This window comes from Myzus persicae, unplaced genomic scaffold (assembly GCF_001856785.1).
Source record: "Myzus persicae strain clone G006 unplaced genomic scaffold, MPER_G0061.0, whole genome shotgun sequence".
NCBI classification, from domain to species: domain Eukaryota; kingdom Metazoa; phylum Arthropoda; class Insecta; order Hemiptera; family Aphididae; genus Myzus; species Myzus persicae.
In genome coordinates this window covers 256,600-270,141 of record NW_019102538.1, presented here as the reverse complement: position 1 = coordinate 270,141, position 13,542 = coordinate 256,600, and the positions used below count along the sequence as shown (strand labels likewise).

Genomic DNA, 13,542 nt, shown 5'->3' with positions numbered 1-13,542 from the left:
TAAATATTACGAGAGTTGCAATAATGTACTCATCATTCACCTAAATATTATAGTTTTTATGTTGATGTGTGTATTTAAAAAGTGTAATAGGGGTAGAACCGATCAAAACTGATAACGGACTTGTACAATTAAATATTTTTTTACTATTTTTTTTCTTATAATGTGACAAGAATACAAACAAATAGTATACAGCGCATGCGCTCGTGTTTGTGTAAACTCTAATTAAACAGAAAAACTAACCATTGCACGGCCGTTTTCGCGACCAACCCCGGTAGACTGGTGAGTGGGCACACGGCTGGCAGATAACATTGTTTTGTCAACTTGGACGACCAAGATAGCCGATCTCCGGCGGCGGGAAAACACGTGACCCCGAGTAGAGAGAGATGGAGTGAGAGAGACGTATAACATAGTTTACGGTATAAGACGTCTGAGACTTAGGCATACGAGTCCGCAAACAAACATACGGTGTGTGTAACTGCGTAGTTAAAAATTAAATCGACGAAAGATCGAAAACTGTGATGCCCAACCCTCCCAAAAATGTTTCAATTAAACCTGTTAATAAAAATAACAATTACAAGGGCGTTAAAGTCACTTTTTGAAAAAATTTCTCCTTTACTATAGACATGGCAATTGACGAGTGAGTATAGGTATTCAAATTGTAATCGATATACTTAATATTATCAATGGTGGTTCGGTATAAATGTATAGTATTTTTAAGATTAGGTTTGAATAGGCTACATAAAATAATAATATATTTTGTGAAAAATGCTTTTATTTGATTTATTAACATTGTGAACGCATTTAATTTCTGTATTTTGATTTATTAAAAATGATAAAAAAAAAATAGCTATACAATACAATACCTATACACATCAAAATGATTTTTTTGTTATATGGACTAGTAGTAACATATAAAACATATTTAATTCTCTCTTCAAATTGCTGGAAAAATGTAAAAAACATTTGAATGCATTAAAAATTTAAAAAATAAGTTCATAGTTATAAATATTTCAATATATTCACGCTACGGCAGTATGGACTAACTCCAAAGATATCTAGTGTATTTATATTATAACTTGTGTACACTGAACATGCAAAATTGTTTACAATAATTATTTCCCACGTATGAACAATATAAATAGGAGCACCCGTTTAAAAAAAATACGTATTATTTGGATCAATTTTTTGGAACTCGTTTAGACCAAATACTAATGAAATACTATTACGTGACATTTCACTCGTTACAACCAAACTTGTTAACATGATATATATTTCGAACTATCAGTAGATAACGTATTATTGTTTGGACATGCTATATTATATATTTATATACTAGCACATTTTTTTAAAATTGACTCTTGGGAACAAATATTTTTACATGCATAAAATGACCTAAGAAATATACTAACAAGTCGGTGTACAAATAGTTTATACATTAATTTAGAAAAATAAATGTTGTGAACTCATTATATTGTAAATACTAATTTTCCAGATATTACACTTTTAACTTACATGTTATTGACTACGCAATTAAACAAAAAGTATATAAATTCAAACTCTCGAAAGTTTGAAAAATTGAACACATCTTGGTAATGATGTATGCCATAACCTTAAAATAAAAGATACATTTTTAAAAAGGACCAAATGTACCACACGAAACAAAAAAAAAAATAAAATAAAAAAAAAATATGGACTATTAAATATAGTATAGATATACCTTCTTATTATAAGTAATTATAATAGGTATTAAATATTAAATGTTTTATCAGTATATAATTATTTTAATAAGATCCCATTCTGCACATTCTCAAAAATAATCTAATTTCAAATAAAAAACACGAATATAATTATATAATACTTGGACTTATACTACGATGTCAAACGCTTGAAGGAAAAGGAATACCTCATCGGAGACTTAAACCCAAACATGTTCATTGTTCACGTTTACATAATATATACATATTTGTATATTTGTATATTATTTATTGATTATCATGTATACACCCATTAAGTATTGTTGTGTTTATAAAGATTTCTGGTCATTTAAATAAATATGCCTCTGGGCAGTGTAAAAAAAAAATAGCAATATAAGTATAGGTATAATAAAATATACTTAGAATACAGACTGACAGACAGCTTCCTCCCAGAATCTTTTTTCGTACCTATACACTATTATTTATTGTTAAATTTAAATTTAATACATTAATAATTATTACAGCAACCTATTCAATGTCGAAATACCACTCGACACATACCTGCTATACAGCAGACTGAATACCTCGGCTTTATTTCTAACGTTACTATACTTACTTTTGTAATTAAGATTTAAAAAAAGGTTATTTTCTTAAATATTATCTTTTTTTCACAATTTCACATACTGGCCAAGGAAACAATTTTAATTTATATTTTATTGATAATTTCTTACCGATACAATAATTACAAGCAATATTCATAAATCATTACAGATCCTAAAAAAATGGTAGGTATTATGATGATATTTTTACTAATTCTAACACCTTCTTCGGTGTTAAGTTGAAAATTTGAAATAGTTGGACACTAAAAATGTCATAATACCTCATCACTTTACGATTATATTATAATAAATGTAAAGAGGGAATGGAAACTTGCACTTGTTGTATGCTCGATAAAAATCCTAGAAACAAATCGATGAGGTATTATAGATAATGTACTCCATTTTATTTTTAGAATTAAAACATATTGTTTTATATCAACAGGTACTTTTAATTTTTTGATATGTTATATAATATATATTTTCTGTACTCGTCTGTAATGAAATCGTGCGGTTTGCATTCTGCGCCGCAACAAATGTATAATTATATGTACCTATTCATAGTTGAACACAGCAGAGTTTAACAATTCAATATCAATTACATTAAAACATGTTTAAACAATAAAATATGTAAAATACGGTTGAAAATGGTTTTTATTGAAATAATATGTGTACCTATCTAATAGGTATAGTAATATTGTCAACACTCTATTGAGCATTAAGTCTGTATTACTCTTTTAACTAATTCTCCCAAGTACATAAACAAGTGTTCTTAGTAAGCAATTAATTTCTTTCGTTAATTATTGGGAATAAAGTTATAGCAAAAAGTTAAAAGCAAAACAAACACGTATGAAACACAAACATTTGAGACGTGATCTTACCTTAAATTAAATCCTATACAAAAACTAAAAGTGCCTACAAACAATCGGGTTATGACCTCGATTTTGGATCACTGCAGTAGGTATAGTGTATCCAAGTAATAAGCAAATTTGATTGTTTTGACAATCCCCTCGTCGTGGTAACACTGAATTATCACGTACACCTTAAGATTCGTATTTTGGACAGTTTAGGTGTGTGAGGAAAACAGTCCACGAGCTTGGCCCGGCGTGTCAAGACCCAGAGAATGAGACTTTAGACGAAGAGCTAGGCCGTCATCATTGAGTTATTGTATTAATATTATTTAATAGTTAATATCATCGACACAGGCCGTAACCGCACAACACGTTAATAAATTACGACCGTAACGAATTTCCGATGAAAACTGTGTAATAGTTCTTTTGTGTATACACATCCGCTAGATAACCATGGTGCACATGCATAGCACACGTACATAATTGAAACGATCGAGCGTCAATATCATATTATGTTGTTCCATGTTCATAAATCTTTTCGTACATCGATCATAGTCCAGGCAAATTAGACTCATTTTTGACAAATAGCGGAAAAAAAAGCTGGAAAGCTGCATTTTGGTATACACCTTTATTGAAGGGTACTAAGTAACATACTAAAAGTCCCCTAAGATTTGATGACCGCTACCTCCGCTAGAGCGCGCTTTGTGCAAGAAAAATCAGTTTTTCTCAAATAACTCGGTTGTTATTAAGATTATAAGAAAAATACCTATATACTATATTATAGAAGAGGTAATTACCTATAAAAAATGTACTTACAATATATTTCGTGGGATTAATATTTACCTTGATAATCGGACATCCAATATTATAGAATTGGTAATTTCTGTCTTACGGCGTCCGTAATTGTGACTAACACAGTTTTTTTTTTGTATTAATTTTGTATAAATGAGCGGTTTATTGTTTTATAATTATTATCTTAACATAAAATAACTATTACATATAGAGGTAACCGGTAGGTATATAATAATAAAAATTAATATTGGTTAATATCGCGATGACACAATTGCGGTTACTGCTTGACAAACAAAATATTATTTATTTATTAACTTAAACAAAACTTTATTTATAACATAATCATCTTAATTTTTATGTAATTTTGGTTGTTTTTGAACACTAGTAGTAGGTGTATCATCATCACTGCAATGTACCTATTTGAATAACACGACATCGAAATAATTTATATAGAAAAATAATCTATTATTTTGTTTAAAATATATAATTATTATCTTGTTATGTTAAATGCAGTTTATCAATTTTGACTGATTTGTGTTACTATTGGTTATAAATAGTATATATTTGTATGTCCTGTTATAATAACTACCATCATAAAACCTATTACTCTTACTATAGGAATACTCCATAGTGGCCCGTACATAGTATTTCTTTAAAAATAACTTTGACTATCGCGAATCAGTTCGTGTCGCGCTAATCTACTTCAGTAGTTCAGTCGTGTGTCTGTAATGTAATAGAGCTTATCGTGTCAATACGTCGCTATATACGACGCGTATTTTTGATTATATTGTTTTCGATCATGTATTATATCATTTTAATTATTATTCATCGATTATTTTTTATTTGAAATTAGTTAATAGAAGTAGATAGGTATGTCTTTAAGTAAGTTCTGCATTTGTGAAAATCTAATTAACTTGGAAAGTGAGGTGGTAACTTTAAAATCTAAAGGTTTAGATTCATTAATAAGTTCAAGTAAACAAAGATTTGACGACAAGTGGTTAAAATTTAACGAAAATATAAAAGTGCACCCAAAATGTCGTAAGGATTACACCCTACCGCAAAGTATCAAAGCTGCAATCAATGCAGTAAATGCAGCGAAGGATTTACGCGGTACCAGTTACACCTCACCAACAAAAGGAAAATTAAGGTCAGCTATACCAGAATTTAATTTTAAGTTGCAATGTTTGTTTTGTGATGAAGTTATAGATGACGAGTTTTTTAAAAAAGAGAAAAAAAAGAAAATTGAAAATAGGAGGTCTGTTCATGATTTCCAGAGTTTAGAAATAAAGATTTCAACTTTAGTCATTGCGATTAAGAGGGGTGATGATTGGGGTAAAAAGATTGTTAATCGTATTACTAATGTGTTCGATTTAGTAGCGGTTGAGGCTAAATACCACGGAGACTGTCATAAAAAGTTTTTTGCTCTGCCTAAACAAGGTACAAAACGTGGTAGACCCGCAAGTGAAGAACTAAATATTGCGATGGAAAAAATATACAACATTTTGGAAAGTAGTGATGAATGTCAATATGCAATTGAAGATTTGATAAAAGAGGTTCAATGTGATGGTTATGAGCTCGAAATAAAGTCTGTTGTCGCTCGTTTGAAAATAAAATATAAAGATGACGTTATAGTGTCAACTTCTAAAAAACAAAAAACTACTATTTGTTTTCGTGATACAGGTTATAAAATTTTAACTAATCAATGGTATACTGAAAAAAAAAGTGACGAAAATGAAGAAAAGTTACGGATTGTAGAGACTGCAGCTAAAATTATTAGGGAAGAAATTAGATCTCAAGTTTATGAGCTAGATACTTATCCTTCATCTGACAATTTTTTATGTGATTTGCAAAATCAAATTCCTGAAGCTTTCAACTTATTTCTTAAAACGCTTATTAAAGAAAAAAATGAAAAAAATGAAAAAAAATTAAATAGGAAACGTACCGCTGCGGCTCATATTATAATAGCTGCAACTAGACCTAGGTCATTTAATTCTCCATTACTAATTGGAACCTCCATTTACTTACATAGAAAATTTGGGTCTAAGGATTTAATATCAATGATGTCAAGTATGGGACTTTGTGCAACATACAATGAAGTAATGATTTTTGAATCGTCAGTCCTAATTAGTGCACAACCAACTTTTATTTCGGGCGCATTTTGTCAGTATGTTTTCGATAATGCGGATCATAATACTAATACATTAGATGGTTTAAATACGTTTCATTCTATGGGTGGTATACGTTGTATTACACCAAAACAGTTTGTAAAATCGAATGGTCCGATAAATCGATTAAAATCAATTATACCATCAAGTAAAATAGGTACAATACATCAAATTGCATTTCAAACATTTGAGAAAGAAGGAAAAATGGGTTTTACAAAAATTATTTTAGAAGATTTATCAAGACTAGGAAAAATTAGTGATTATAATTCATTAACACAAACCTGGGATTTAATTTGGATGTGTGGTAAACACTTGACATTAATTAATATTCCTAATTGGAGTGGTTTTATGGATAGAATAACACAAAACGGACGCCGTAAGACAGAAATTACCAATTCTATAATATTGGATGTCCGATTATCAAGGTAAATATTAATCCCACGAAATATATTGTAAGTACATTTTTTATAGGTAATTACCTCTTCTATAATATAGTATATAGGTATTTTTCTTATAATCTTAATAACAACCGAGTTATTTGAGAAAAACTGATTTTTCTTGCACAAAGCGCGCTCTAGCGGAGGTAGCGGTCATCAAATCTTAGGGGACTTTTAGTATGTTACTTAGTACCCTTCAATAAAGGTGTATACCAAAATGCAGCTTTCCAGCTTTTTTTTCCGCTATTTTATTTAATTTGCCTGGACTATCAGTCTTTATTTCGATTGACACCAACGATAGGTACGAAAAGTACAGATTTACGAAATTTAAGTTTTAATGTTTTTCGTTTGGTCTTAAATCTCTTTTTGATAATTTATTATACCATCAAATCATATTTATTATTTAGTATACGTAAGTCTATTAAGTATAAATACATTATATAATTGATTTTCATAACGAATTTGAAGTCTATATTTCTCGAAAATGTACATCGTCATTATAGTTTAAAAAAAAAAGCTAACAATTTGATTTTATCTTCCTAGTACCTACATAGAACGTACATTTATTAAATATTTATCAGTCTATAATTATATATATATATATATACATAAATAGAACGGCACTTTTATAGGTCGCTTCTTTAGTGAATATAATTTAATGTAAAAATTGTAATATTTTTTTTTTTGTTTTATAGGCCGGCGACGTAACCTTAAATTTTAAATTTTAAAATACGATGTTTGTTCTGTAGAAAATATGATTTACTTGTGACTTGTGAGCAGAGCCATTTGTGAGAGAACTCTGGGCGAAACGGAAATCATATAAAAACAAAATTTGGGCAAAGCGGGTACCCGGGCGAAACGGATCCCGCGCTTTCTGACCTGTGCCTATTTTTTTTTGTTTTTTTTTTTGTTTGAACAATTCATCAAAAACTAATAAAAATCAATAAACTCAGTATCTGTGTTATAACAAAGAAACTTCTAGTATCTATAGGTATGTTACTAAAGATATTATCGTGACGTGACATAAGCACGTTGCACGTATCTATACTGTTGAGGGTTGAAAATAAGTTTATAATTCATATAAAACTTACAGAGACCAATGAAATTCAATTGATCATAATTTATAAATATTATAATCTTTGTAAAATCTAACTCGAATAATTTAATCATCCTGAATCTTGAGTGCACCAGTCATGTTATAAATGTATTTTCAAGGTGTTAGGTGTCCTCTGGATATTTCCAAAAACTATCAGAACTAGGTTAAAGTAATACGAATATTTGAAGATAAAGATATCAAAATAATGTATAGTACAAAGTACCTATAGAAATAGAATAGAAGATATAGGCTAAAATATATTATACAATTTAGTATTGCATATATATTTAGTAACAACTAATCAATGCAGTTAGCAAACAAATATATTTAAAAAATGGAAAATAAACAGATGTTTCTTGGCTGGAACATAAGTAATTTAACTAACCCGTGTCATATCATAAACGAGTTACATATTGATAATTAATTAGATTGCAATTATTTGTGTCAGATGTATTTTAGGTTCAAGGTTGGGTCAATGAGTTCCATAAAAATAATAATATACTTATGTAGACATGTAGTGTAAATAATCACACCACAAAGACTTCCAAATAATTGTAAATAGATGTTTAAAATATGTCACATTAATTACAAAGAATCATACGAACTCGTTTATCCGAGGTATATTTTTTCAAATAGCCCATTTGATTTTTGAATCTAATAGCTGTAGATTCTAGTAGGTAACTAATAAGTAATAATTTATATTCAAGTTTTGGAATTCAAATAATTATTATATTGTTATTAATAATAAATTAATAAATATACTAGATGATAGTGAACCGAAGATGGAAGAACAATGTTTTGATACTAAAATAAAATATTTTTTTATTATTGTCAACTGTCATACTTTTCAGAAATAATATTCGAAATTCAGTATAAAGAAACTCCAAAGATCCAAGTATAAATGAATCCATAAATAAATGTTGTTTCCTGTTCTGCTATTTTCAGGTGCATGTTTGAAAAGAGGGGACTAAGAGCAGAAAGGTTAATAAAGTAAACAATTTACGATTGTACGGGGATATACGGGCATATGAAAAAATTAAATAAAAAAATATTAGTGATCGTAAAACGGATGTTTTAATGACAAGGTAATAATTTTATAATTCGGGGATGCTTTCAAATGTTAATCACCAAACAAATCTAAGGAAGATAATAAAAAATAAATAAAACGTATGCTGTAGGTACAAACCAACATCGTTTCAACGTTGATGACGAGTTAATAATTATGGAAAAGGATTAATGATCGCAATCTTTGTATTAGCATTTTATTGCAAAGTGAAAATGTAGGATTTCAATTTTAATAATCAAATTTTTAATTTTAAATAATTTACACAAACATTTGTATGCTAATTTTACATTAATATTCAGAAAATTTAGTAATGTAACCCTTCAAATACCATTTATCTACAAACCTATATAGGTACAATATGCATAATATATTATAATTATATTAATTTTCTTTATAAAATTATTATATACTTATAGGTTATAGCTATTAAATATACTTCTATTCACTGAGAAATCTGATTTTTCACTGAACAAAAGTATTAAGATTTAAGACTTACTAAGCTATTGAAATAAAATGCTAATAGTATTTTTATCGAAATTATAAGTCATTTAGCATAAACTTCATATTTTTCATAAATTTACCGAGAGTTGAAGAGAGTAACACTAGTTTCAGATCTATCCGCCTAGTTTCCATTATTGGTCATAATCTCAGTAATATCAGTATAATCAGTAATACAGTGACATCAGAATCAATCTCAAATTAGCTTACTGCCTACACGAAGCTCTAGTTCCTGATCCGGACAAAATCGAAAAAATGTTTATGACAATAGTAGATGTTAGAATAAATTTTAAGAATTATTGTAAAATCAATACAAATACATTCATTGCTTCACTCAGAATCTAAAATTAAAGAAAATTTTTAATTATAATTTTTAAATGTTAAAAAAACTTCATTTGTATGGCCTGCATAGCACATAGAGATAATATATTATACAATATTGATAAATGTATTTTATAAATAATATATATAATGTTTTTTATTATTATTTTTATTAGTCTTTTTTACAGTTGAAAAATATTTTTACTGTACTGCTATAACTAAAATACTAGCAAAACAATTGGGAAATTTATATTTATTCAACATAATATATCATTATGAAGCCAAGTAGATATAATTACTATAATACTAGATATCGACTGATTATAGTCTATTTCATCTACTAAACTTCGTGATATTAGTTAATAATTAATTAAATTGAAACATTAAATCGTTTAACGAAACAAATAGTACATAAGTATGCTGGAAACCGTAGACAATTTAAAAATGTTCAGCTGATTTATTGATAATTTGTTTAATTATATAAATCATGTGTATCAACTAGCGTGGAATTAATATTTACAATATGAACAAACGGTATTAAATCATGTATGTATTTATTATTATAAATTTATCTAATTTATTAATCTAATCATGGATTGTGATTTCTATTCATAAACCAATTATGCACTGTAATCTACTGTCAACTTTTCAATACCATGTTTACCTTTCTTTTATACTAATATTTATTATAATGAATTCCAAATAGAAGATAAATTATATCGATGAAAACGTTCACCTCCGAGAAAATTGTATATTAGAAACATAATGATGTAAAAATGTTTTATATAAATAATTGGTCGAAATTATCGTCGAGATTGTTGTAAAATATTTATTTTATCCCATTATCAAGCTATTTCGTTTAAGAAAACATGCAACATAATATAATGGTTTCAGTAATATATATATATATATATATATATGTATAGATATATGTATAGGTAATAACACGGTTATCCATTGCAGGAGTATAATATATAAAATAGGCCGTACGGCGCGGAGTACCTGTTGTATAAATTTTCTAGTAGACAGATTTTAATGATAAAATTTTCATAATGATTTATAATCCACTTTTTATGAATACCGAAAATAATAAATACTGATTAAATTTAAATACCAAAATAAACGAATAAATACAAAATATAACATGATATTAAAAGTTAAAACAATCAATTTAACATTATTTTTTGCGTTTTCAAAATTATACAACAATATACTATTTAGATTATTATAAAATATGATTGTACACTCTAATTGGTGAGTTTTTTTTTGGCTAAGGACACTTCTTGTAGTGGACGTAATGGTACGATAATCAACTTAAATATCATTTCCGGCAGGAAAATGAATCTAGTTAGCATTTTAGAGGGTCAAAAGTAAAAATTCCAAGTACTTTTCTTAATAATTATTAAAAACAAATTATGAAAAACGGGAATTTTTAAGTAAGCCCGTGTTTGACAAAATAGATTTTCTTATTTTAATGTAATTTAAAAACCAACAACCGTAGATACTTGAAATTGTCCAATTTATATTTAGGTATATTGGCATTTTCTATCCATGGTATGATTATAGGTACCAAATAACATGCTTGAGTAAAAATCTTCTGCAGAAAGTTCTGTTTACCAAAGTACTTTGCTAATAAATTACCAATGTATTTTTACTCATAAAACAAAGTATACAATCAATAGGTACATGTAAATTATAAATTCTCTTAAGTTATAAGTATCAGTGTGTTGGTACACATATTATTTAGTTTTCTCATACAGTCGTTCACTGATGTCATCAATTATTCAACATACTTACATCCAAGACTCAAACAAGTTTTTGTTTATCCAAAAATAAAGCACAATCAACACGGATGACGCTGTAAAGAAATTCTTTTCAAATCTGAAAATAACATAATATTATTATTCTGACTGATATGTGAACTGTGCCAGTGAATCGAATAACCATACACTATACAATCATTTTTAAATATCATTACCTGTATACCCCACATGGCACCATTGAACCAGCAGCTTATGTATCAGAGTAGAGATACCTGTGCCTAATACTCTCTAGTAGAAGTCTCACCGGCTACACTGATGACTGATCAATGACCATAGTGGAGTCCTACGTGGACATATTATATTATACAGGTAGTTTTCAGTTCTATAACAAACATAACATTATCTTATGTAATGTCCAACATAAACATAAAGGCTAAAGAGTAATATTTAGATGTATAATATATACTAGTATACCTATATTCATATACCTAGTATAGTAGCATATACCTACCTATAATACCTAAGGGTAAAATAAAATAAGTTCAATTATACTCATAACTCATGAGTTCATACCAAGTCAGAAAATTATCAGTCCTTTACAGTTCAAGAAATAATTTATTTAGGTACATATTCAATGATACTTATTTATTTATACACTTACGGTTTAAAAACCGATATTAGACTTTTCAATAAATTCATAAAGTAAGAACATAAAGAATTTAAAAAAAAAATGTTGTATCAAATTGTATTCATATTTCATGGAATTAGTTTGTAGGTATGTGGTAATTACATTTAAAAATGAAGGGATCTTAATATTTTATCTATATGGCGAAATATGTTCGATATGAATACATTTTTTCTGAAATCATTTAATTTATTAAATTATTTATTATAAGTTATTACAAATATTACAAATATTTACGTAAATATAAATTTTAGTATTTTTCACAATTCTAGAAATTTCATTAAAATCATCATTGTAATAAATGTAGTCTTAAAAATGTAAATACAACTCATATGAAATATATATTCGATACTATGGAATGACCAATGATAAGTTTTATTTTAGAAAATAAATATATAGTAATAAATTACCTAATGAATAATAAACTTAAGAACAAACTTTTAGATACATTTATTTTTTGAATGAAAACGTTATGCAACTACTGTATGGCTCTATGGATATATTTATGTGAAAAAAAAAATAATATGCATATAAGCATATTATAAAATTATATGAATTTAACATTTGCATTCAAAACGTTAAAACAGCTAACTTCTATTAATTCCTATTGCTTAACAGGTTATCGACTTATAGGACAATAATTAATTCTCATATTTTTGTAATTATATAAACGTACAAGAAAGAATTAATGCATTATTATTATTCGTATTTCTTACGAAGAGCTGAAGCTAAATATGAAAATATTTCTCATATATTTGTCAAAAACATAATCAATATTTGAATAGTTTTGACGAAATAGTTTTGACTAGACTTACTAATTAATAGGTTTCTCGTCAATCGTCATATATTTTTTGGTAGGCATGTATGAATTCACTTATGTCGCAATATCATACATTCATACTCGATCGATTCGGCCCTATGCCAGCATCCATCTTGTTTTTTTCTTCTGTATAAATAACGATGGTTAGCGGTCATGTATGAATACAGACGATTTGTGGTTTTTTTTTTCATCTCCGTCGTATAGTGGTGTTTTTTTGTTTTAGATAAAAATCGGGAGTTCCCTTCTCCCTACTTCTCTTGCTCACATCAAGAACCCATGTCCAAACACATCGTCCATTCTTTACCCGGGATTGATTTCTTATAAATTATCATCATCGTCGTCCGGATGATAATATACACACACACACACACACACACACACACACACATAGGTACAAAGAAGTATTTTTTAAGTCATCGAGATCTCGGCGTACACGCACATGCATTAATCGGCCGGTGCCCGGTTCTGGTGTGGGGATAAGAGCGGGGTGAAAAGACCGCCTGCCGGTGGTTTTTAAGAGGCGACGGAGACAGACGTACAACGCAGGTAGGATGGAGAGAAGGATTGTAAAAAGGTTTTGAGAGAAGAAAAAAAATATATATAATAATATATAGGTACAATATATATGCCGGTCGGCAATAAAACGAATACGTATATAATATTAAGTATATATATATATGGTAGTGTGTGCACGTTCTTGTGTGTGTGTGCATATAGATGTATGTACAAACGTTCAGGTGGAATAAGGCTGATCTCAC

At 28.2% G+C, this 13,542-nt stretch overlaps 1 long non-coding RNA gene across 1 annotated transcript; it reads right to left on the bottom strand.

The window, feature by feature from the left end:
• Positions 1–11,091: 11,091 nt before the first annotated feature.
• On the bottom strand, positions 11,092–13,324 carry LOC111032481. Its single transcript, XR_002604312.1, has 3 exons — positions 12,780–13,324; positions 11,495–11,661; positions 11,092–11,397 (listed from the first exon to the last, which is right to left on the bottom strand). It is a non-coding gene; the product is annotated as an uncharacterized LOC111032481 (long non-coding RNA).
• Positions 13,325–13,542: the final 218 nt, after the last annotated feature.